General features: G+C 42.1%; 1 pseudogene; it reads right to left on the minus strand.

The window, feature by feature from the left end:
- Positions 1–17,196: 17,196 nt before the first annotated feature.
- LOC118978313 (rho-related GTP-binding protein RhoN-like) lies at positions 17,197–25,718 on the minus strand (annotated as a pseudogene).
- Between the last annotated feature and the right edge of the window lie 308 nt (positions 25,719–26,026).

Genomic DNA, 26,026 nt, shown 5'->3' on the forward strand with positions numbered 1-26,026 from the left:
TGTGTTTAAAGAATGATAAAATTTTTTTAAAAACCTCAATAAGTGTGTATTAAACTTCTTCCAAAAATATTTTTCTGGTAACATGTACCCATTAATAATTTTACACACATGAACTTATTAGAGCAGAACGAATAGAGATGGTCTTTGCCCTAAGGGCTATGGTGATCATCAAAGTTGCCTTTTTTAACTGTTAAGATGCCTTGGACATATGGGGTAGTAAATGCCTAGAATCCTTATTGTCATTAAGAACTCAGACATAGACAATCAGTTAAAAAAATTATTAAGAAAAGTGAGAAAGCAATTTCTAAACATTTGCATGTGGAAAAGTGATGAGGAAGCTACCTGACTCTCCCCTGGGTGTGAGTCCCTGGCTCTCCACCTAAACAGGGCCTGGCTTACACAGTCATTCCTAAGAGATAAGCAATTGTTCTTCTGGAGGCAAGAAGAGAGTCCAGATTTCTGGTCAAGATGGCGGTGTATGTAAACACAGCTCACCTTCTCTCACAACCACATAAAATTACAACTAAACTATAGAACAATCATCATTCAGAACTGTCAGGAATCAAGCTGAATGGAAATTGTAAAACTACAGAAATAAAGAACAAACTACACTGAGACTGATAGGAGGGCAGAGACATGTATGAACTGGTTCCACTGCCATAAATAAATATGTGGCAGATAAAAATTGGGAGGAATATCTCAGGAGTGAGGGGTCTCAGCCCCACATGAAGCCCCCTGGCCCAGGGTTTCAGAGCCAGGAAGATAAGTCTCCATAACTTCTGGCTACAGAAACCAGCAGGGATTGAGGCTGTGGAATAGAGAAACTGCTGGATTCCCTGGCAGTTCCTTTTAAAGGCCCAAGCACAGACTTACTCAGACTCATTCCCTCTCAGCTCCAGCCTGTAGGCAGCAGCTTGGAAGGCACCAGAGACATATAGGGAGGCACTGCATTGTCTAGAACCAGGGCAAGAGGTAGGGAGCAGCTTTCTACCAGACAGAAGTACTGGCAGAGGCCATTATTCCTTTTCTGAGCCTGCCTCCCACAGAGCTACAGAGCCAGCAGGCAGGCACCATATCTGACACCTGTCAACCTGGCTCACACTGTTTGCCCCACCCTAGTGACTCCCTGAGACCCTGTCCCAACCAGCATTCAGGAACACCTAACCAGTGGCTTTTTCATATGAATGACTTATCTTGGCCTACACTTCAGATTTCCTTAAATTATCTCAAACAAGCAGCATCTGGCTTCAGTGAGCCCTGTACATCTTCTTAAGTGGCCCTAGGTCTGGCATTAGCAGCAGCCAGCCTTGGTCGCAGTTAGGCCTTGCCTGGGCACCTCCAAGCCCAGCAAAAGTAGCAGCAATCTTTGGTTCACTTTGTAGTTTATGCTGTGTGACTGCAGACTGAACATGGGTGGTGGCTGACCTTGGATGTGCAAAGAGCACTGAAGGCTCAACTACAACAGGAAGGTATACACAGCGCACACAATGGGCATACCTTGAGCACCCAGCTTGGGTAATAGAGGAGGCTGTGCCACTGGGCCCTACAGTACACCTGCTGCATTAGACCATTCTACCAAGCCTGGGAGATGGAGCAGCTCTACCTAATACATAGAAACAAACACAGGGACCCTGCCAAAACTAGAAGACAAATGAAAGAACAGAACAAAACTCCATGGGAAGAACTACACAAAACGGAGACAAGCAATCTGCTAGATGTAGAGCTTAAAACTCTATAAAAAATTTAAACAGTCATAAGGATGCTCAGTGAACTTAGAACTTTCACAGTGTTAAAAAAGGGCATAGAATCCATAAAAAAGAACCAGTCATAAATGAAGGATACACTAATTAAAATAAAAGACAATTTACAGGGAATCAACAGTAGAGTAGATAAAACGAATAATAAACTCAGTGATTTGGAATATAAGGAAGCAAAAAAATAACCAAAGAAAATTTCAAGAAGAAAAATGAATAAAAAAAATGAAGATAGTATAAGGAGCCTCTGGGAAAACTTCAAGCATACCAACATTTGTATCACAGGGGTGCTAGAAAGGAGAAGAGAGAGAGAGAGCAGGAAATTGGAAACCTATTTAAAAGAATAATGAGAGAAAATGTCCCTAACTTGGAGAAAGAATTAGACATTTAAGTCCAGGAAGCACAGAGTCCCAAACAATATGAACTCCAAGAGGTGCACCCCAAGATACATCGTAATTACAATGCCAAAGGTTAAAAACAAAGAAAGATTCTTAAAAGCAGCAAGAGAAGAGCAGTTAGTCACCTACAAGGGAGTCCCCAGTTGACTGTCAGCTGACTTCTCAAAAGAAATTTTTCAGGCTAGAAGGGATTGGCAAGAAATATTCGAAGCGATGAAAAGCTTACCTACAACCAAGATTAGTCTACCCAGCAAAGCTATCATTTAGAATTAAAGGACAGATAAACAGCTTTCCATACAAGAAAAAGCTAGAAGAATTCATCACCACCAAACCAGTATTATATGAAATGTTAAAGGATCTTCTTTAAAAAGAAGAAGAATATAAAAAATATGAACAGTAAAATGACGACAAATAGCCCTGGCTGGTATAGCTCGGTGGACTAAACATGGGCCTTTAAACCAAAGGGTCACTGGTTCAATTCCCAGTCAGGGTACATGCCTGGGTTGTGGGCCAGGTCCCCAGTAGGGGGCACATGATAAGCAACCACACATTGATGTTTCTCTCCTCTCTCTCCCTCCTTTCCCCTCTCTCTAAAAATAAATAAATAAAATATATATTTAAAAATGAGAACAAATACATCTATCAACAATTGAATCTAAAAAACAAAAAGTTACAAGTAGAACAGAAACAGAATCATACATACAGAGAACATTTTGATGGTTGCCAGATGGGAGGGGGTCGCAGGGATGGGCAACAAAGGTGAGGGAATTAAGAAGTACAAGTTGGTAATTACAGAATAGTTACAGGAATGTAAAGTACAGCATAGAGCCCTGGCTGATGTGGCTCAGTGCACTGAGCACAGGTATGCAAACCATAAGGTCACCAGTTCAATTCCTGGTCAGCGCACATGCCTGGGTCATGGGCCAGGTCCCTAATGGGCTTGTAAGAGAGGCCACCAGTTCATAAATGTATCTATTGCACATTGATCTGTGTTTCTCTCTTTCTCCCTCCCTTCCCCTCTCTCTAACAGTAAGTAAATAAAATCTTTAAGAAAAAGAAAAAATGTACAGTATAGGAAATAGAGTAGCTAAAGAACACAGATGCATGACCCATGAACATGAACAATGGTGTGGGGACTGCCTGAGTGAGCAGAGGGTGGTGGGTGGATGAGTGGAGGGGAGCAAACGGGGAAAATTGGGATGCCTGTAATAGCATAATCCATAAAATATAATAAAAATATGTAAAAAAAGAAAATAGTCTACCAGCCAGTCATTTTGACTGCTGTTGCTACTCTTATTCCTACTATTTTCATTTATCAAGGGCTTACCCTGTGCCCAGCAGGACCTGGAACTTAAATATGAGAGACACAGTTAATAGAAGACTGAACTAATACTCAGAGGGATTAAGAAGTTTAGCTGGGGGTAAACCTTTAATTCCCACATGTAAGGGGTCACGAGACTCTGATGGCAGAAGCAGAGATTAAACCAGCTCCCTACACTGCCTTCAGGCCCAAATGACATTGGAGGTCAAAGGGCAGGGCACAGGGTCCTTGGAACCTACCAAGTCATGCTTCTCCGGCCTCAGGAACTCTTAAGGATGAATCTCTGATTTGCTGAGCCCCAACTCTTAGTCCAGAGGCCTCCTTACGACTGTTCTATCTACCTTCATCGCAGACTGAAATGCCTTGTGTCTTTGAGTGAAGTTGGAGAGGAAAGTTCACCCACAATATAGCCCATCTGTTGGGCTGTGGGAATTAGTAGCTGAAGCCTGTTGATTCCATTTCAAAGACAACAAACATGCTTAAAAGAATATAAAGTTTTTAAATATTCCTTACCTGAAATTACGAAAAGGAGGGTGAAAAGAGTGAGGCGAACGAAGGCTTGCATCTTAGATCTTCCTGCTAGGCAATCCAAGGAGGAAATGGTGCCCCCTGCCCCAGCTATCTTTAGTTTTAACTCTCTTTCAGGTACAAAGTCCAGTCATTAACTGACGTCAGATCAGCCAAAGGCAATTACTCCTTAGGGCTGGTCATATACTCTAGGTCCCAGTGGAGTTTTTCAGACGGAAGAGATACACCTGGCCTTATGGACTTTTTCCGACTCATAGTCCAAAATAACTCAGGAGAACTCAAACATCCTTGAGAGGTGGTAGCTGGTGGTGGCAGTTAATCTCTTGATGGCTCGAACGTCCCCAACCTACCCCCTTTCAGGAGGTCACCATTTCCTTAGCACCAGTGCTATCATCTGTGCTTCAGTCACCACCACGCCCTGCCACACCCCACCCCGCTGATCCAGGAAATTCATTTTCTCCCCACCCCACCCCCCACCCCCGTAGCTCAAAGAATCCCTGAGGAGTGCTTACATGTTTCCCCTGTTTGTTGTTAGCCCTTGACCCCTTTCGCTGTGGATCACTGTTCTGGGCCTCTCCGTCGGTCACATCCAGCAACTTGGTCTCCAAGCTTCCACACTGTCCACGGATCACACTACCTGGCCACAGACTCCCCGCCTCCCCGCCTCCCCACACGGCCCCCCTCCATTAATGTCCTCAAACACCGTTAATATCAAATTTTTGTGGTATTTAACCTAAGTTTACCGCAGGCTTGTGGGTGAGAGGTCAAGGAGGGGGAAATGCAGTGTAGAAAAGGGAAAAACTGAGAACAGATGACTCCATCTCTTCATTCCTGCCTCCTGGTTCCTCTACGTACCTGCTGCTCCTCAGCTCCTGATCTCTCACCTCATTTCAGGAACCAGCTTTATCCGCTGGATGAGGAGCTTCTTAATTCAGTCCTCCCTCTTGGAAATCCAGGACCCCAACTCCCCCTGGCTGTAGCCCCAGCCCGAGGAGCAAAGCCAATTCACACCTTGTGAATCTAACCCTGACCTTAGTAAAAACAAAATTTTTCATATTATTGCCTAGCAGGTTACTTTCTTGTTGTCTCAAAAGTCTCCATTCAGCAATGGCATTTGGGGTTGGTTTCTAAAGCTAAGAGGTCCGTTTACACATCTTCCCCCAAGCAGAGACACCTCTCAGGCCCATATTTTGTGCTGTTTTCCTAACCTGAATAATTCCTGGCGTGAGAAGTTAAACAAAAGGCTTTAAAGAAATCTTCTTTTCTTTTAAAAGTTACTTTATTGAGGAAGATATAATTTGCATCAATAGACAAATCCATTTAAAATGTAAAATCCCATGAGTTTTGATAGATGTGTATACGCGTGAATCCACCATTACAATCAAGATACAGAATATTTCTGTCGCACCCTGAAGTTTCCTCTCACCCCTTCACAGTTTATTCCTCCCTTTATCTCCAAACCCAGGTGACCACTGATCTGCTTTTTGTCACTAGAGAGTAGTCAGCTTTTTCTAGAATTGCATAAAAATGGAGTCACATAGTGTGTACTATATGTCTGGCGTCTTCTCATCACAATCATTTTGAAATAATTCCACATTACTGTATATATTAGCCCTTCCTTCCTTCCTTCCTTCCTTCCTTCCTTCCTTCCTGTACTCCTTCCCTTTCTTCTTTCTTTTACAATATTATTGATGTATAATTTATGTATAGTAAAATGCAAGTACTATTTAAAGTCTTGACATAGGCATACAGCCATGAAAGTATCACTGTAATCAAGATATCAAACATTCTCATGATCCCCAAACGTTCTCTTGCATCCATCCTTCTCCACACCTTCGGCCTGAGGTAACCACTGATCTGGTTTCTGTCACTATAGGTTAGTTTGCATTTTCTAGAATTTTATATAAATGCAATCATACAGTTACATTGGATTTGGGGTTTTTTCCTTTTTGATATGGATTCTTTCACTTGGCATAATTATTTTAAGATTCATTCATGTTCTATGTATTAATAGTTTTTTTCTTATGTCTGAATAGTAATAATAGATATGCTGGATATACCACAGTTTATCTATTCATCTGCTGATGGACATTTGACTCATTTCCAGTTCTTTGACTATTTCAGAAAAAAAGGTGTTATGAGTAATTATGTACATGTCCTTGTGTGGGTATAGGCTTTCATTTCTCTTGGGTAAATAGGAGTGAAATTGCTTCGTCATATTGTAGGAATACATTTCACTTCTAATAAATCATCAAACTGTTTTCCATGGTTGTACCATTTTATACTCCCATCAGCGACATAGTTTCAGTTGCTACTCACCCCTGCCAACACTTCGTTACTATCGATCTTTTAATATCAAGCATTCCAAAGGGTAGGTATGTACTCTACATACTCTCACTTTGGTTATAATTTGCATCTCCTGATGACAAATGATTCTGAGCATCTTTTTTTTTTTTTTTGCACTGGGGTCACTTTTATTTTTTATTTAATTTTTATTGTATCTTTTCCCATTATCATTTAGTCTCCTTATACCTCCCTCCCCTGAACACCTTTTCATGTGCTTATTAGACACTCATATCCCCTGTTTTGTAAAATATTTTTTTAATTATTTGGCCTTTTTTTTTTAGTTGAGGTGTACGTTGTCATATTTTTGAGTTGCAAGAACTCTTTACACATGTATTACAAAGCTTCCCTTTGCCATTTTTATAGGGCATTTCAACCTACTACATTTACTTTATAAAAGGCCAACCAGGAATCTAGGAAAACTTTAAAAGTGGCCTGAGTTCACAAAATTAGCTTCAGGGTCTCAAATCCTGTCTCCTGAATGAGTAACAGCTCACTGCTCTATCTTGTCTTGGGTTTAAGATATCAAGGGAGTAGGACCCACAGAGCCAACATCTGCTAATGCTATTATATTACAACAGCGTCAATATTTACTCTGGTTTTCCATATCACTTCTGGGCTGAGCATAAAATGCATACTGACCAGGAAGGGATAGAGGCCTGCTAAATACCTGCCTGCCTTACTCATCCGTGGCCTTACCTGGGAAAACATATTCAATGAGAAAGTCAGGCAGCTCTCACAGTATGAACCAGAAATCATCCTTTTTTATGTGCCCTCCTAACCAAACCACATCAGGTTGCAACACCCCAGAACTATAGACACAAGATACACAGAGCTTCTCATTAAAGGAAATGTTTTGCCAACATTTCCTGGCATGTGGAGGGGACTCAGTGAGCGTCATGCTTCTGGTCTCTGGGCATGCCTTTATTTGCTCTGCCCTACATGAGATGAAGTGAGTTATTTCAGAAGAATAACTTGGAAATGCTCACCTCAGATTGTGCCTTTTGCCTTCTTCAAGAGAACCTGTTGTACAACTGTTGTACCTGGGAGTTAAAGGTGTCAGCATTAGGAAGCCCTAAGCCACATTCTCCAAAATCCGAGGTATTTTGTGTCCAGTTGTCATATTTTTTTTTGTTTTATTTCTCATATGATTCAAAACCTGGATGAGGGAAAGGGATGATATTTATTAGTACAACCCTGGCTATATTCTAGTTGCGTATCTATAAGTCAAGAACACAGACTCCATCTTTCCATAGAAACAATGTTATGCACAACAAGGAAAAAGATCAGGAATAGGTTTTTGGAGTCTTGGCTTGTAAAACTCCACAATTGCTTATCGACTCATCCCACTGAGTTTAGTCAGCTGTAAAAACACACAAATAAACAAACAACAACAAAAAAACCCACCATTTCTCGTTATCATCTATCTTCTGGAATTAATAGGCTCTTGGAGAAGGTATATGGATGGGGCTTTCCCCAGGAAGTAGTTTGAATTCTCACCTACTTCTTCCTCCACTGACGGAGTGGAATTAAGAGGAGTTTGACTAAGGTCAGAAAGCTATCTATGAGCAGCTACAAATTGTAATTCAGCTTTCATCCTAGAGGAAGTGAGTGATTCTACAGAGTAATAATCACTCTCAGGAATGTTAGCTCTGGGCCTGGGTTGGTTGCTCTTTAAGCAGAAAATTGTCAACAACAGATGGAAGCAGGTCCGCCCCTTTTTGAGGTTTGCAATTGTTTTTGCTTTGCACCTGTCATGACGCCTTTCCCAACCCAGTTATTCCTAAAGTGGGAAATGATGTGATGAGGGCAGTGCCTCTCGAACTGTGTTCCCCAGACCAACAGCACCAGCATGACCTGGAACCTTTTTGCAAATGCACATTTCAAGCTCCAGACCAGACTGCTGAATCAGCTCTCTGTGTTTTTACAAGACTCCCAGTAACTCTCATACTTACTCGTGGCACAAAAGATCTCAAGTGGTCCATGGACACAGCATGAGAGAACATCGACTCACTTAGAGGGGGAAAATAATTGCTTTTCAAATTTACCTTAAGCATTCTGTTTATACCAGGAGAAACTCTCATTCACTGCTAGTGCATCTTTAACTGCCTGCCCAATACTTGCATATTTCCCTTCACACGGAAGAGTGAGCAGGCCTCAGGTGCAGAGCCTTTGGTAATCAAAGATATATACCTAGACTACAGTAGCACTTTATTTTTATTGCGTTTATTTTATGGTGATTAATTTTGGCAAAGAAAACTAGTGTTTTATTTGACGATGATGTAAAGTTTATTTATTTATTTAATCCTAAAAGTTTAAAAATACATTTTATTATTTATGCTATTACAGTGAATCCCAATTTTGTCCCCTTTACCATCTCTACCCAGTATACCCCATTCCCTCTGGCAGTCGCCACTTTCCCCCTTAGTTCATGCCCATGGGCCATGCATATAAATTCTTTGGCTACTCCATTTCCTATACTGTTCTAAACACTCCCTTTTCTATTCTGTACCTACCAATTTGAACTTCTTAATCCCCTCACTTCTTCACCCATTCCCTCACACTCCCCTCCCATCTGTCAAACATCAAAATGCTCTCTGTATCCATGATTTTTCTCTATTCTTCTCATTTCCTTAGTTTGTTATTTAGATTCAATTGTTGAGAAAACTATATTTATTGCCATTATACGGTGCATAGTTTTTTTATCTTCTTCTCTCTTAAATAAGTCCCTTTAACAGTTCATATTATAATGGTTTAGTGATGATGAACTCTGTTGGGAACTGCCCTGCCTGGTTTCAGGAGCTGTAACCCTCTCATGGCTAAGGCTGAGTGAGTGATCTTGGGACCATAAGCCACTAAGGAGACAAAGCTTATTTCCCTCACAGGGTAACTGCCTTTGTTCCTTTTACTTCACCCTGCCTTGCCCCCAGTGCTTGATCAACCAATCAAGCAGTAAGATTGGGATAAGATTCCTCAGGGAGGGATGACATAAGACAGGCATGATCACAGGGGGCCCCAGGGAAGGACTTGGGGGCTATAGAAAAAGGGGGTGATGGACCCTTGCCCCTTGCCCCTTGGCTTTGATATAGCCTGAGTCCTCATTCTGTCTGCAAGAAGTCTTCTAATCTCTTGGCTGCCTTACTTCCCCTGCCTAACTTATGCCTGAAACAATGACTTAAGCTTGAAACAATGCTGGAGGTGGGTGCCACCCTGTGTTGGAAAGGGCAGGTTCCCTGGGGTGATCAGGCCTAAGAAAGAATGCATAAAATCTTATGAAACCTACTTTGCTAATACCCTCAATTTAAATGACAAGGATCCAAACAGGAAGTGAGTTTGTTCCTAAAAGTTTTATGGCCCTTTAACTATCTGACCCTAGTGCAAAATAGGCCCTCAGAATTCTTTGAATATTATCTATTGTTTAATAATTTCTGCCTGATAATGATTGATGAGCTTTATGTATACACCCTGTGTTCCTGTGCAAAATGAACTAATAAAAGCTTATCAAGGTAAGGGTTGGGGCCCTCTCCTCTTGAGAGAGTGGCTAAGGCACTCTGAGGCTTGCTCTCCTCTAGAGAGAGAAACTGCATCAACCTTTTTCCTCCACAGGACTCAGTAGTCCTTGTGAATTTGCCTCATATCTCATCCATAATGCCACGGACACTGCCAACCAGTATCCGTGTCAGAACTCCTTTAGCTTTACCTTGTCTTGGAAGGTCTTTATCTGCCTTTTGATTCTAAATAGTAGCTTTGCTGGGTGGAGCAATTTTGGCTGTAGGTTGCTTTTTGTGACTTTGAATATTTATTGCCAGTTCCTTCTTAACTACAAAGGTTCCTTTGAGAAGTGGGCTGACAGTCTTATGGAAACTCCTTTGTGGATAACTGCTTTTCTCTTGCTGCTTTTAAGATTCTCTCTTTATCTTTAGTCTTTGGCATTTTAATTATGATGTGTCTTGGTGTGGGCCTCTTGGCAACCATCTTGTTTGGGGCACTATGGGCTTCCTGGACTTGCATGTCTATTTCCTTCACCAAGTTAGGGAAGTTTTTTTTTTTCATTACATTTTCAAATAGATTTCCAATTTCTTGTTCTTTTTATTCTCCTTCTGGCACCCCTATGATGCAAATGTTGGAACACTTGAAGTTGTCCTTACACTCTCCTCATCTTTTTTATTTTTTTTCTTCTTGTTGTTCTGATTGGGTGTTTTTTGCTTCCTTATGTTCTAAATCAGTGATTTGATTCTCAGCTTCATCTACTCTACTGTTGATTCCTTGTAAATTGTTCTTGATTTTGGTTTGTGTATCCTTTGTTTCTGATTAGATCTTTTTTATGCTGTTGAGGTCCTCACTAATTTCCTTGAGCATCCTTATAACCAGTGGTTTCAATTCTGCATCTGATAGATTGTTTGTGTCCATTTAGTTTAGTTCTTATTTCTAGAGTTTTGTTCTGTTTCTTCATTTGGGTCATATTTCTTTGTCTCCTCATTTTGGCAGCCTCCCTATGTTTGTTTCTATTACTTTGACTCCCTGTCTTGGTTGCATGGCCTAATTTAGTACATGTCCTATGGGGTCCAGTGGCACAGCATCTCCTATCACCCAAGCTGGGTACTCAAGGTGGGCTCTCCACATGGGCTGAGTACACCCTCCTCTTGTTGTTGAGCCATGGTTGCTGATGGCAGATCAATGGGAAGGATTTATTCAGCCCAGTCACTCATCTGCAAGGACTGGCTGTGGCCACTGACCATTCACCACCACCCTCTGTGGAGTATCAGCTATGCAGGAGCAGGGTGGTGGTGTTTCAATGTGGTCTGTAGCTGTGCACTGGATGTGCTCAGTCTGGGGTTTCCTGAGTGGTGCAGGCCAAGGTCAGCCCTGACCTGTGTTTTTCCCAGGGCTACTTGTACTGGGCTTGGAGATTCCCAGGCAAAGCAAGATGTGAACCTAGACTGGCTGCTGCTAGTGCCAGGCCTGGAGCTACTCGGCAAGTGATACAGGGGCTGGGGCCTCACTGAGGCTGGTTGTTGTTTGTTTGAGAGGATTTAGGAAATAGTGAAGCGTGGGTCAAGATGAGCCATTCATATGGAAAAGCCACTGTTAACAGCCTGGGTGGACCCATAAGTTGGGTGGGTCTATAAGTCGGGTAGGGCAGAGTCTCTGGGAATCTCCAAGGCTGGTCAAACAGTGTTAGCCAGGTTGATGGAATTTCAGATATAGCCCCCACATGCTGCCTCTCTGGCTCTGTTGGGAGAAGGTTCAGAAGAGGAACAATGGCCTCTGCCCACCTTTCTGTCTGGTAGAAAGTTGTCCTCCAGCTCTCGCCTTGATGCCAGACACTTCAGTTTCTCCCTGTATGTCACTGGTGCCTTTCAAGCTACTACCACAGTGCTGGAGCTCAGAGGGAGTGAGTCTGAGTAAGTCTGTGTGTAGGTTCTTTAAGAGGGAACTGCTTGGGACTCAAGAACTTTCTTCCACTGGCTTAATCCCTGCTGGTTTTTGCAACCAGAAATTATAGTGACTTATATTACTACCCCTGGAACCCTGCACTGGGAGCCCAGTGTGGGGCTGGGACTCCTTGATCCTGAGATATCCCTCCCAAATATTTATCCACCACACAATGATATAGGCCCAGCACTTTCCACATCTCTACCTCTCCTACCAGTCTGGATGGGTGTGGTTTCTTTAATTTCATACATGTCAGATTTCCATTCAACTCAATTTCTGATGGTTCTGAGTGATGGTTGTTCTATAGTTTAGTTGTAATTTTGATGTGGTTGTGTGAGGAGGTGAACCGTGTTTATCTATACCTCCATCTTGACCAGAAGTCTATGTTAATCATTGTAAAGTTTATTTTTAAAGTATATTCATTTAGGTCTTAAATAAGGTGATTTCATGAAAAATATTATGGAAGATAAGGTAAAGACAATAGAATAGTCCCCCCCGCCCTTATCCACAAGGCATATTCTAAGACCTCTAGGGGATGCCTGAAACCTCTAAGAATATCAAGCCCTAATCAACTTTGACTCTGCCAGAAAATGGTTGCAGAGTCTTCATAGAAGACGCAGGCTCTTCCATAATTTCTACATTTTATACTCCAAACCTATCTGAAATGAGTAACCATCCCTATTGTAAATGGCTTGGTGTCACTAGTTTCAGGACATCCTATGCTGAAGTCATTTTTTAAAAAATATATTTTATTGATTATGCTATTACACTCATCCCATTTCCCCCTTTTTAATCCCCTCCCCTTGTAAACTACCCCCTCCAACTGCATCTCCCCACTTTAGTTCATGTCCATGGGTCATATATATATAAGTTCTTTGGCTTCTACATTTCCTGTATTAATCTTAACCTCCCCCTGTCTATTTTCTTCCTACCATTTATGCTACTTATTCTCTGTACCTTTCCCTTTTTTCTGCCCCTTTTCACTCCCCCACTGATAACCCTCCATGTGATCTCCATTTCTGTGATTCTGTTTCTGTTCTAGTTGTTTGCTTAGTTTGTTTTTGGTTTTTGGGTGGTTTGGTTGTTAATAGTTGTGATTTGTTGTCATTTCAGTGTTCATATTTTTTATCTTCTTTTTATTAGATAAGTCCCCTTAACATTTTATATAATAAGGGCTTCGTGATGATGAACTCCTTGAACTTGACCTTATCTAGGTAGTACTTTATCTGCCCTTCCATCCTATACCTTTGCTGGATAGAGTAATCTTGGATGTAGGCCCTTGCCTTTCATGACTTGGAATACTTCTTTCCAGCCCCTTCTGGCCTGCAAGGTTTCTTTTGAGAAATCAGCTGACAGTCTTATGGGCACTCCTTTGTAGGTAACTGTCTCCTTTTCTCTTGCTGCTTTTAAGATTCTCCCCTTATCTTTAATCTTGGCTAATGTAATTATGACATGTCTTGGTGTGTTCCTCCTAGGATCCAACTTCATTGGGACTCTCTGAGGTTCTTGGGCTTCCTAAAAGTCTATTTCCTTTGCTAGACTGGGGAGTTTTCCTTCATTATTTTTTCAAATAAGTGTTCAATTTCTTGGTCTTCCTCTTCTCCTCCTGGCACCCCTGTGATTTGAATGTTGGACCATTTAAAGATGTCCTGAAGGTTCCTAAGCCTCTCCTCATTTCTTTGATTTCTTGTTTCTTTATTCTTCCCTGGTTGAATGTTTCTTCTTCCTTCTGGTTCACACCATCGATTTGACTCCTGGTTTCCTTCCCATCACTGTCAGTTCCCTGTAGATTTTTCTTTAATTCACATAATGCAACCTTCATTGTTGCCTCGGTCTTTTTTATGTTGTTGAAGTGCCCAGTGAGCTCCTGGAGCATCCTGATAACCGGTGTTTTGAATTGTGCATCTGATAGGTTGGCTATGTCTTTGTCACTTAGTTGTATTTTTTCTGGAGCTTTCATCTGCTCTTTCCTTTGGGCCATTTTTTGTGTGTCTCAGTGTGCCTGTTACATAGTAAAGGGTGGCATCTTACATGTTCACCAGGGCAGGGCAACCCACATGTCTGCATTGTGTTGCTGTGTGGTGGGGAGGGGTCTGAGAGGGAACAATGCCACTTGCTCTGCTCTCTGCTAATTTTCAGTCTCTTCCCCACCTACCCACAAGCAGATTGGGCCCTTCGGGTGCTGATTCTTAGGTGGGTGGGCTTGTGTATGTTCTGGGACCCTGTGGGTCTCTCCAAGGAATTCTCCTATGAGGCTGGGAGTTTCTCCTGCTGCCTTCTCAACCACCACAGGTGCTTTTAATCAGAGGTTTGAGGCTTTATTTCCCTGTGCTGGAACCCTTGGTTGTGTGGTCTGTCCTGCTCCCCAGCTGTTCCTCCCAGTTTATCTGCACATGAATGTGGGGCTGCCCAGTCTGCAATCCACCACCTTGCCGGTCTTCCAGCTGCAGCCTTGCCCACCCTGGCCCTCCAGCTGCCACCTTGCTGCAAGTCCTCTTCACCCAGCTCTTCATCTCCACCCTTCCTACTGATCTGGATGAATGTTCTTCTCTAACTCCTTGGTTTTCGGAGTTCCATACACTTCACTTTTCTGTCGGTTCTGGATGGTTTTTGTTTTTAAATTTGCTGTTGTCCTTTTGGTTGTGCAGATAGACACAGTGTTTCCATCTATGCCTCTATCTTGGCTAGGTGTTCTTCTTCCTTTCTGGATGAGTATTGTTGTATTAGCTGTTGCTAGTTTTTAAATTTGACAGTCTAAGAGAAAAGGGGTCAGTGCCCCTGACCAAATGATCAGATATTGCACTTAAAAATTTTTTTGACTCCTGGTCAAGATGGAGGCACAGGTAAACATGCATCACATCCTCATGCATCCATAGAAAGAGTTACAACCGAATCTTAAAACTATAAACACCCAGAACTGTTGGAAAATCAAGCTGTATGGACATATGACAACCAAGGATTTACAGAAGACACATCCATCCAGACTGGTAGGAGGGTCAGCGTCTCAGAGACAGGTCGAGAGGTGGTATGGCACAGAAAAGCAGCAGCAGTGGTGGCAGAACCCACAGGAGGGATGCCTTCAGAGTAAGCAAACCCAGCCTCAGGCCAGATCGCGCAGCTCACAGTTCCATCATTGAGAAGTAAAGAACCCCATTACTTCCGGCTCTAAAAACAAATGGGTGTTGGGGCAGTGGAAGAAGCTGCCAGATCTTCACTGTTTAAAGGGCCAGCACAGTCTTAGAATGTACACAAACCTGCTCACTCTTAGATTCACCACTGGGGCAGCAGTTGGAAGGGTGTCATTTGCACACGGGAAGGCGGGGGGGAAGTGACTAGAAACATGGTGAGTGCCAGAGCAAATGGCCAGAGGCCAAGAGGTGGTATTGTCCTTTCTCTGAGCCCTCCCCACACAGCCACAAAGCAGTGAAATGGGTTGTCTCACCCTAGCAATTACCTAAGGCTCCACTCCACACAATTTACAGGTGCCTTACCTACATAGGTCACACTACTGAGACAGGGAGTAAGAGCAGCTCTACATAATACACAGAAACAAACACAGGGAGGCTGCTAACTCAAGGAGACAAAGAAATATGACCCAAATGAAACAACAACAACAACAAAAAAAAAACAGAAAAATAACTAAGTGAAATAGAGAAAGCCAACTTATCAGATGCAAATCAGACTCAAAACACTGGGTATCAGGATGCTCAGAGAACTCCTTGAGTATGGCCACAAAATAAAGGAAGAAATGAAGGCTACACTAAGTAAAGTAAAGAATAATCAACAGGGAACCAACAGAAAAGTGAAGGAAGCCAGGATTGAAACCAAGAATTTGGAACATAAGGAAGAGATAACTATTTAACCCAAACAAAATGAAGAAACAAGATTAAAAAAAAACAAGGATAGGCTTAGGAACATCTGGGACATCTCCAAATGTGCCAACATCCAAATCATAGGGATACCAGAAGGATAAAATGAAGAGCAAGTAATTGAAAACTTATTTGAAAAATAATTTGAAAGAAAACTTTCCTAACTGTTGAAGAAAATAGAAACACAAGTCTAGAAAGCACAGAGAATCCCAAACAAGTTGGACCCAAAGAGGAACACACCAAGAAACATCATAATTAAAATGCCAAAGGATACAGATAAAGAATCTTAAAAGCAGCAAGAGGAAAGCAGAAAGTTACCTACAAAGGAGTTCCCATAAAAGTGTCAGCTGGTTTCTCAGCTGATTTCAAAAGAAACTTTGCAGGCAAGAAGCAAGAAGTATTCAAAGTGACAAAAAGCAAGGACCTACAACTGAGATTACTCTACCCAGCAAAGCTATCATTTAGAACTGAATGGCAGATAACGTCCTTTCCAGGGAAGGTAAAGCTAAGAGTTCAGCATCACCAAGCCATTATTACATGAAATGTTAAGGGGACTTATTTAAGAAAAAGAAGATCAAAACCATGAGCATTAAAGAGGCAATAAATTCACTATCAACAACATAATCTAAAAAAGAAAAGAAAAACCCACTAGGCAAATAACCAGAACAGGAACAGAATCACAGACACAGAGATCATTTGGAGGGTTATCAGCTGGGAGGGGGAAGGGGGAGAATGAAGGAAATGGTGCAGGAATTAAGAAGCATAAATGGTAGGCACAAAAAAGGGGGAAATTAAGGATAGTATAGGAAATGGCTAGTATAGTATGTGTTACATGCACAACCCATGGACATGAACTTAGCAGGTGGGGGTAGGAGAGGGGCTGTGGATTACTGGAGGGAAGGGGTATTGGACAGAAGGGGGGAGGGGGAAACATTGGGACAACTGTGACAGTATAATCAATAAAATATACTTTAAAAATTCCCCTCCCCGTGGACATGGCTTTATTTGGGGACTGTTGAAGGAATAGAGTGAGGATCTAAGACTGGTAAATAAATGGGGAGAGAGGCTTCTTACCCTGCTTTTCAACTTAGTGCATGTTGCCTGGAGGTTAGGATGAGTGAGAACTGCTGTGGAAGTGAGAGAAAAGGAAAAGAGAAGGTCATGAAATGGACACTTTCTTCAGGGAAGGAAGCCAAGACCAGGATATGGAGCCTGGGGGTGGAGAGAGAAGGCATCCTTCATATGGTTGGGCCAGTGAGCCTCCACCAAGATCACTGCTTGTTGTCAGCTTCCCCAGCACCCCTGCCTTATCCCAGCTCCTGGCCCAGATGCCTGCCCTGCTAGCTCCCTCAACTTTCTGTGGAGAGGAGGGGGACAAAAATGTGGCAATGGTGGCACCCTCTGCCTCTCGGTCCCTTGCCCAGGAGAATTGCTCACTCAGCCTACCCTGAAGCCCCAGCCAGTCAGGAGGTCAGGAAGCCAGGGTGCAGGCAGGGAAATGATTGTGCCCTTCACCACCCCTCCTGACACTGCCTTTCCCCATCTCCTCACATGAGGTTGCAACTCTTGGCTTGATTCTTGTGCATCTCACCTCTGCCTTTGTTCCCACTCCCCCATCCTGCCAGCTGAGCAGATTGCTGCAGTTTCCAGTGTCAATACAGCATAACTACCTATGGTCACAGCCAAGGGAGGCCACTGTGGCCAGTGGAAGACGTCCCTCATGCTATACCCAGAGCACACCCCCCACCTGCTTGGCCAGCACAGTGCCCTCCCTGGTTATGGGCAGCAGGGATGAGCCACTGCTTGGACAGCTCCCTTAGCAGGGCCAATTCTGTCCACATGTCCAGTTTGTAGCCAACCAGCACAACCTTGGCACTGGGACAAAACTCCTGAGTCTCTGCTTGCCACTTCTTGAGGACACTTTCCAGAGTTTCTGGTTAGTTAATGTCAAAGTAAATGAGTACACCATCTGAATCTGGGTAGTCCAAGGGTGGGACATTATTATACTAAGAGGAACCTGAAGTGTCCCATATGTTGAGGTCAACGCAGCATTTGTCTATCCAAAAGCTTGTGGTGTAGTCCTCAAACACCCTGGGGACATAACTTCCAGGACAGGCATCCTCGGTGAACACCTACAGCAGCGCTGTCTTGTCCCCCACTGCTATGCTGTGGGCCTCATGGAGCTCCCACCCAGGCACGTGGTGCCACCTTTGCCCTGCCCCCAGCCCCTTAAAAATTACTGTGGCATACCAATTAAAAAGTGTTTTTCTAGGAAGTTAAAAGTGAACATACACACAACAGAATTTCTTCCTAAAATTAAATAACGAAAATGAGGCTGCAATCAAAGCAAGTTTCCAAGTGGCTCATTTGTTAGACAAGCAAGGGAAGCCATTTAGGGATGAGTTAATTAAATTGTGTTTGATTGAAGCAGCCTGAGCAATGTGTCCAGAGGAAGGAAACCTGTTGTTATGACTGGTTCAGCAAGAACAGTTGAGTTGCTTTCAACTCTCAGAGAGTTGAGAACATTGGGAACGGTATCAATAGTCAATTAATAAATAAATGAGGCAAATAATTTTGAGTGGTTTTTCTTGGTTCTTGATGAGCTGACAGATTCTTGATGAGTTACCAATACTACTCAGTTGTTTATTCAAGGAGTCAGTGACAAGTTTGAAAAGACTGAAGAATTAGCTTCTATGAATAAGTAGCCTCTGTGGAACAACTATAAGAAAGGATATTTTTTAATGAAATAATGCACTTTAAATGGATGTATTGCATGATAAGTAAATTAAATCTCAATAAAGCAGTTTTTTAAAAATAATTTTCAAAGAAGCTGAGAAAATGTTATTTCAGTATACACTGAAGAAGAACTGGCTAAGACATGTTAGAACTGGAGGTAGAGAAGAAAAAACTATAGTGTGATTCATTTACAAAGCTTCTGAAAATATTAGGCATTTAAAGCTTATGGTTATTCATTGTATTATTCATGAGTATTTTGTGGAAAATATTTGAATATATGATGTGTTATGGAACCAGTAGTGTGAATGGTGAACTTCACTATCAGTGAACTAGTGAACCTAACCATCATTGGTTTTGTGAAATTTTTGTCAGGTATACAAGCTAATATCCTAACTTACCCTACCTACTATAAAGCAGTTTGATAGTTTAGCAGTAGTAAAATTTTATTGCATATTTTTATTTTTTATTTATTTTTTTTAAATGTTATTTTTTTAAAGGTTTTATTTATTTATTTTATTTTTAGAGGGGAAGGAGAGAAGGAGAGAAACATCAATGTATGGTTGCCTTTTGTGCGTCCCCTGCTGGTAGTTGGCCTGCAAGGAACCGGTTTGCAACCCAGGTATGTGCCCTGGCTGGGAATCGAACCGCGATCCTCTGGTTCTCAGGCCCACGCTCAATCCACTGAGCTACGCCAGCCAGGGCTATTGCATATTTTTAACACAGGGCTGAGATTAAAATATTTCTGAGTAGAAAGAAATACTCTTATCAGAGAAAAATGGTTTCTGAAGTTATCTTGGGCTGAAGACTTGATGATAATTCTTAATGAATTCAATTTAAATTACCAGGCAAAACAGCATTTACATGTGAATTTCATACTACGGTAAAGTCATTTTAACAGCTGATGTTGTGTAAATCACAAGTAATGTTAAGTGGCCTTCTATAATTCCTATGTGGTCAAAAGTGAAAATGCAAGGTCTTTCCCACACAAACATGCAGCAGACATATATTCTGAACTTAAACTACAGTTTCAGCAGTACATTTTGGGCTTTAATGCAACTACAAGAAAAGTTTCCCTAGCCCTGACTGCTGTAGCTCAGTGGGTTGGGCATCGTCCTGCAAACCAAAAAGTTCCCTGGATCGATTTCTGGTCTGGGCACATGCCTGGGTTGTGGGCCAGGCCAGTCCCCAGCTGGGTGTGCATGAGAGGTAACCGATCAATGTTCCTCTCACACGTTGATGTTTTTCCCTCTCTCTTTCCTCTCTATAGAAATAAATAAATGAAATCTTTAAATTTTTGTTTTGCATTTCAAAGTCCATTGTGTACTGTCTGAGTAGTGATGAAATCTTACGAGTCCTGTTCTGTCCCATCCACTTTTATCCACTTGTATAAGTCACTTAGTAGATGACTAAGTTATCAGATTGATTACCAATGTATCTCAGTGGTTGTGTTCAAGTAAGCCTTATTTCCCTTAATGGCCTCAAAGAGGAAGAGTAGTGATGCTGGTAATCATACATGCCAAGACAGGTCATAAAGTGCTTCCTGGAAGTAGAGAGGTGAAAGTTCTCAACTTAATAAGGAAAAAAACCTGTAAGCCAAGGTAGCTAAGATCTATGGGAAGAAAGAATCTTCTATCCAGAAAATTGTGGGAAGAAAAATAAAATGTGCTAGTTTTGCTGACACATCAAACTGCAAAAGTTATGGCCACAGTGCACCATAAATAATTAGTTAGGATGGAGAGAGCATTACCTTAGTGGGTGGAAGGCAGGAACAGAAATCATGTCATAACTGATGCTAAGGTGTTGCACCAGAAGGTGGTGAGCCTATGTAAAGACTTCAGCATGATACATCTGGCCAACATGGAGGCATAGGTAACCACACTGTGCCCCTCCCACAACCAAAAGGACAACAGCCTGGCTGGTGTATCTCAGTGGACTGAGCGCGGGCCTGCGAACCACATGATGGTGATTCGATTCCCAGTCAGGGCACATGCCCGGGTTGCAGGCCAGTTCCCAGCAGGGGACTCACAAGAGGCAAGCATACATTGATCTTTCTCTCCTTCTCTTCTTCCCTTTCTCTCTGAAGATAAAGAAATAAAATCTTAAAAAAAACATCCAGAACTGACAGAAAAGTGAAGTGTATGGAGGTCTGATAACCAAGGAGTTAGAGAAGAAGTATTCATCCAGATCAGTAGGAAGGGTGGAGACGAAGAGCTGGGTGGAGAGGACTTGCAGCAAGGCTGCAGCTGGAAGACCCGGCAAGGTGGTGGATTGCAGACTGGGCAGCCCCACATTCATGTGCAGATAAACTGGGAGGAACAGCTGGGGAGCAGGACAGACCACACAACCAAGGGTTCCAGCACAGGGAAATAAAGCCTCAAACCTCTGATTAAAAGCACCTGTGGTGGTTGAGAAGGCAGCAGGAGAAACTCCCAGCCTCATAGGAGAATTCCTTGGAGAGACCCACAGGGTTCTAGAACATACACAAGCCCACCCACCTAAGAATCAGCACCCGAAGGGCCCAATCTGCTTGTGGGTAGGTGGGGAAGAGACTGAAAATTAGCAGAGAGCAGAGCAAGTGGCATTGTTCCCTCTCAGACCCCTCCCCACCACACAGCAACACAATGCAGACATGTGGGTTGCCCTGCCCTGGTGAACATGTAAGATGCCACCCTTTACTATGTAACAGGCACACTGAGACACACAAAAAATGGCCCAAAGGAAAGAGCAGATGAAAGCTCCAGAAAAAATACAACTAAGTGACAAAGACATAGCCAACCTATCAGATGCACAATTCAAAACACCGGTTATCAGGATGCTCCAGGAACTCACTGGGCACTTCAACAACATAAAAAAGACCGAGGCAACAATGAGGGTTGCATTATGTGAATTAAAGAAAAATCTACAGGGAACTGACAGTGATGGGAAGGAAACCAGGAGTCAAATCAATGGTGTGAACCAGAAGGAAGAAGAAACATTCAACCAGGGAAGAATAAAGAAACAAGAAATCAAAGAAATGAGGAGAGGCTTAGGAACCTTCAGGACATCTTTAAATGGTCCAACATTCAAATCACAGGGGTGCCAGGAGGAGAAGAGGAAGACCAAGAAATTGAACACTTATTTGAAAAAATAATGAAGGAAAACTCCCCAGTCTAGCAAAGGAAATAGACTTTTAGGAAGCCCAAGAACCTCAGAGAGTCCCAATGAAGTTGGATCCAAGGAGGAACACACCAAGACATGTCATAATTACATTAGCCAAGATTAAAGATAAGGGGAGAATCTTAAAAGCAGCAAGAGAAAAGGAGACAGTTACCTACAAAGGAGTGCCCATAAGACTGTCAGCTGATTTCTCAAAAGAAACCTTGCAGGCCAGAAGGGGCTGGAAAGAAGTATTCCAAGTCATGAAAGGCAAGGGCCTACATCCAAGATTACTCTATCCAGCAAAGGTATAGGATGGAAGGGCAGATAAAGTACTACCTAGATAAGGTCAAGTTCAAGGAGTTCATCATCACGAAGCCCTTATTATATAAAATGTTAAGGGGACTTATCTAATAAAAAGAAGATAAAAAATATGAACACTGAAATGACAACAAATCACAACTATTAACAACCAAACCACCCAAAAACCAAAAACAAACTAAGCAAACAACTAGAACAGAAACAGAATCACAGAAATGGAGATCACATGGAGGGTTATCAGTGGGGGAATGAAAAGGGGCAGAAAAAAGGGAAAGGTACAGAGAATAAGTAGCATAAATGGTAGGAAGAAAATAGACAGGGGGAGGTTAAGATTAGTACAGGAAATGTAGAAGCCAAAGAACCTATATATATGACCCATGGACATGAACTGAAGTGGGGAGATGCAGTTGGAGGGGGTAGTTTACAAGGGGAGGGGATTAAAAAGGGGGAAATGGGATGAGTGTAATAGTATAATCAATAAAATATATTTAAAACAAAAGAAAATAAAACAAAAAAACACAATACTCATTTGGTGTGAATGAATTAAAATTATACCTATTTATTTTGTCAGATTGGCAAAAAATATAGAATATTTCTGGTGTGCCATGGAATTTTAATAATTAGTTTATGTGTGCCATGAGGTGAAAAAGGTTGAAAATTGCTGTGCTAGAAGGACCATAAGACTTGACCTCCATGAAGAAATCACAAACCACCAAATCCAGAGCTCTTTCCCAGTGCTGAGTTGAATATTACAACACATTTATTTGTTTGCTTTAACTCCATTCTGAGAAGTCAGTTCCATGAGCAAATATTTACAGACAAAAAACTTGATCCTAAAGATGTCAAGTAACAAGGGGTTATGTGGCATCCCTGGGATTGAATTCCCAGTTTCAAAGGCCATGTTCTACTGAGCATATCACACAGTTACTACTTCATCCAGGTACTTGTCCATGCCTACCCCACATCCCTGCCCTTGTGGTCCAACCAGGCCCTCTCCCAGCATCATGGTGACTTCTGTCTTCGTTACGGAGCTCTGCCTTGTCAGTCAACACAGCTTCATGTGCTGGCATTGCCCCTTCTCATACATGACTGCAACTCACAAGTTCTTATGATGCACACTTTTGATGATAACATGTGTCCTGGAAATCATAAAAACTGGATGCCTGGACCCTGGACTTTTATCCTAACCCTTCCATGAACCAGAATGTAAACCTTGTTACATTCTCTGATGTTTGGTTTCCATGCTTGTAGATTCAGAGTGGGGGTTGAGTGATCCCATCATTAGCTGAGCTTCTTCCTAGTTTTAACTTCCTGCAAGTCAACTGATACCTCGATATGCTCTATTACCCACATATTGCCACATCTCTTTATTACTAAGAGTTATGAGAAGTTAGAGCTGCTGATAGGTTCATAGAGGCATGGACCCTGAACCTTGCTTCAAGGTATATGATGAGTCTATTAATAAACGTCTCACCCCTGAAATGCTAGCTGGTTGGCACGTACACAAGGACATTTAAGAATAATTAACTGAACAAAGAGGCCAACTTGACCTTCAGCCCATGCACAAACTAAAGATAGTAGAAAATGGGGCATTATGGAGTGGGGAACAGCTGGAATGACCTCCAATTCCACAAATGTTTATTAGGTATCTACCATGTGAGTATTAGCAAAAGAGAGTAGAGGCGAATATGAAACGAATCAATAAATACTGTAAAACTGAGATTGCTGCCCTTGAGGAGTTCAATCCAGTGAGTGATAACAACCAAGGAGCTAATAGAAACTTAAGAATTATAGAAAAGTAGGACTCAATAGCAATGGAGTTAGGGGCGAGGGCATCTTTTGGCTTACCTGCCTCTGTGGAGAAGTAGTCTGAGAAAGTTTGCTTTATTGGGATGCTACCAGGCAGGTGACAGAGAGCCTCGGGCCTCAGAGCTCCCTTATTCCTTAAGGTTAATCTGACTTAGTTCTTTGAATACAAGCATAGCGCTTGCTGGGGGTCAAGGGAGTGAGGAGGGTGTGCTTCTCTCATTTTTTGTTTTTGTGTTCATTGTTTCCTCCATATAAATTCCATGGAGTGAAAGTACTAATTAAAGTGTCGAGAATTTTTTAAGCCTTGTAGAAATTATTGCCTAATTATCTTCTTAAAGATTTATATCAATTTACTCCCCTATAGTTGTTCTCTCCTCCATCAGCATGAAGCATTTTCATTTTTAAAAAGTAGGCATTTTTTTCCACGATGGGTATAAAAGGATACCTCAGTGTTTAAATTCTCATTTAGTTGACCACTAATGAGACTGAACCTTCTCCATATATTTATTAGAGTATTTGTATTTCCTCTTCCTGATTTTTGTCTTTTGTTTTAAGAAAAGAACATTATTCATAATATTCTAGTTGAAGTACACGAGATGTTTAGGTATTTGATGGATTGAAGACAGTAATCTTCATTGGCCCTTCATTTTCACCTAGCCCTCTTCTAAGTCCAGACCCACAGGCTCAAGGTAAAGTCTTCAGCCAGTGCCCGCCCATTCTGGTGCCACCAACCAAACCAACCTCAATTCTGGGTCAACCCATTGGCTCTTTCTCTACTCTACTTCCCACTGCTGAGCTCTGCTAGAGTAAAATGAATTTTTAAAAATATATTATTATTATTATTATTATTACTACTAAATCCTCTCCCAAGAATACATTTATTGATTAGAGAAAGAGAGAGAAACATCGATGTGAGAAACATGAATTCGGTGCCTCCCACACACACCCCAATTGGAGACCAACTTATAACGTGGGTATGTACCCTGACTGGGAATTGAACCTGTGAACTTCTGGTGCATAGGACAATGCGCCAACCAGCTGAGCCACACTGGCCAGTACCAGAGTAAAATGGTTTTAGGTGGGGATTGCTTCTACCACAAAGCCTGCTGTTCTCAACCTGTGTTCCAGGCTACTTCATGTTCTGAATCAGCATCCTCCTGTGTTGCTCATCAGACATTTCAGATATTCCCTCCTCTCCTCCTCTCAACCCTTGTTACCTGTTTTCTTCCTCTTTCAGGAGAAGACCTTGTCTTTATTTTCCCCAAGTGTTATATACTTGATATGTACCATTGTATTAGTTTTAGGTATACAACATAATGGCTTGATAGATGTTTATATTGTGAAATGATTGCTAAAATAAATTTAGTTAATATCCATATCCTCACACAGTTACAAAACATTTTTTCTGGTGATGAGAACTTTTAAAATTTACTCTTTCAGCAACTTCTGTTATAATGCCTCTTCCATAATGTGATCCTCAACTTGTTTCAGAGTTTAGGAGGTTGTCAGGAATATAATCAAAAGAAACACGAGAGCATGTGAAACTGGCTGTATGAACCATGAAACCCAAGTGGTGGGTCAATGATCCATTTAGTTTGAATTCCAAAATGTTTTATGTTTAACAAATACACAGCACTTACTACACGTAAAACGCTGGTGTAAGTTGTTTTATACATTTTGACTTATAGAATTTGCATGACAACTCTAAGAGGTACATTCTACATTATTACATCTGAGGAATTAAAACGAGAGAGTAAAAAGAACTTGCTCAGGGTCACAGAGCTAGGAAGTGGGGATGTGAATGCAGGAAATCTACGCGAATGGCCGGGGCCATCTGTCCATCTGTCCTGTCCCACCACCTTTTCGGCATCTGCCATTCTCCCAACCATGCTCACAGGGATGGCTGGGGAGAAGGTGGCACAGGTGGGCAAGACCTCTTTCTCCTCCCATATGTTCTTAGTGTCCCTGGGAAGCTGCCTGTGGCTCACCCCGAGCAGAAGAAGCCGTGTCCCCGGTCACTGGCATCTGTCTGCACCTGGAACCCGCTGCCTTCACACAGACTCTCCATCCCAGCCTCACCTCTCTCTCCTCTCTCCTGTTTAGCTCTGCTCAGACCTGTCCTTATAGAGCCCTAACCTAAATCTAGTACTTCTGCTCCCTTCAAGCTGCTTGCCACTTCTAAGAGGACTCCTGTACAAGGAGGAAATAACTGGGTTGAAAGTAGGAAAGAACTTTCTAGTAGTTGGAATGATTGAGATAAGCAAGGGGCTTCCTCAAAGCAGATGAGCTCCCTGTCCCTGGGACTACTCAGCTGAGGGAAAATGTCAGTACTTGTTAAGGATGGTTGGAATAAACAATGGCTGAGATCTCTTCTAA

This window comes from Sturnira hondurensis, unplaced genomic scaffold, assembly GCF_014824575.4.
Source record: "Sturnira hondurensis isolate 20B ecotype Veracruz unplaced genomic scaffold, ASM1482457v3 Scaffold0021765, whole genome shotgun sequence".
Taxonomy (NCBI): domain Eukaryota; kingdom Metazoa; phylum Chordata; class Mammalia; order Chiroptera; family Phyllostomidae; genus Sturnira; species Sturnira hondurensis.